This window comes from Enhydra lutris, unplaced genomic scaffold (assembly GCF_002288905.1).
Source record: "Enhydra lutris kenyoni isolate GAN:26980312 unplaced genomic scaffold, ASM228890v2 scaffoldscaffold10, whole genome shotgun sequence".
Lineage (NCBI taxonomy): Eukaryota > Metazoa > Chordata > Mammalia > Carnivora > Mustelidae > Enhydra > Enhydra lutris.
Window position 1 is genome coordinate 661,405 of NW_019154094.1, and position 910 is coordinate 662,314.

General features: G+C 77.5%; 1 protein-coding gene across 2 annotated transcripts in view; it reads right to left on the reverse strand.

Moving 5' to 3' along the window:
* Positions 1-316, reverse strand: part of LOC111144354 (bromodomain containing 4) — a 92,281-nt gene extending 91,965 nt beyond the window's left edge. For both annotated transcript variants that reach the window (XM_022498618.1, XM_022498614.1), the window contains exon 1: positions 235-316. The gene's annotated coding sequence lies outside the window, so the exon portion shown is untranslated. The remainder of the gene's footprint in view (positions 1-234) is intronic.
* Positions 317-910: the final 594 nt, after the last annotated feature.

Consider the following 910-nt stretch of genomic DNA (forward strand, 5'->3'; position numbering starts at 1 on the left):
CCGACACCAACGGCGCAGGCCGCCCGGGCCCGGCGCAAGCGGCACCGCGCGCGGACGCGGGAGGCCCGCAGGCCCGAGCCCGCGTCGCCCCGGCCTCCCCGCCCCCGCGCCGCGCCGATGGCGTAGGTGCTGGCGCACCGGCCCCATTACGCAATGCAGGTTACGCGGGCCGCGCCGCGGGTCCCCGCCGGCCGCCCCGCGCCGCCCGCCACCCCGAAGGGCACCGGTCCTCACCTGAGACGCTAGGCCGCACGCCGCCCCCGCCGGCCGCCCGCCGCCGCCGGCCCCTCCTCTTCGGGCTGCCTGCGCGGCGCCGGGGCCCGCCCGCCGCGCCCGCCGCTCCGCCGCGCTCACAGGCCCCGCTCGCCTGCGGGCACTGCCGGCAGCCGCCGCCGCCGCAGCCACCGCTTCGGCTCCTCGGCTGCGGGAGAGCAGAACAAACAGCCCTGCCGCTGCCGCCGCCGCCGCCGCCGCCGCCAGCGCACTGACGTCACCACGTACGCTGCGCGCGCGGCCCCGCGCCGCCACCCGGCGTGCGCGTCCCGCAACCGCGCCCGGCGCCGGCGAGCTCGGGAGAGGAGCAGGCGCGAGGTGAGTGGGCGAGGCGGGCGCGCGGGGTTGCTGGAACCCCTCGGCTGGAGGGCCCCGGGATCAGGCGGACCCAGGGAAGGCACCCCCGCGGACGGAGGGGAGTGACCCTGCGGACCAGCGGAGAGAACGGGGGAGTGGGGAGGAGATCTAACAGACTGAAGGCTGGGACTGAAGGGAGATGTCCAAAATTTAAGAAGGGTCCGCTGATGAGACCCTCAGCGACAGGGAGGAAGGTGAGGAAAGACCCCAGAGGCTGCCGGCAGAGGCCGAGGAGGGGCCTCTGGGCGCTAGGGCGGAAGGGTGTTGGAGGGAGGCTGGG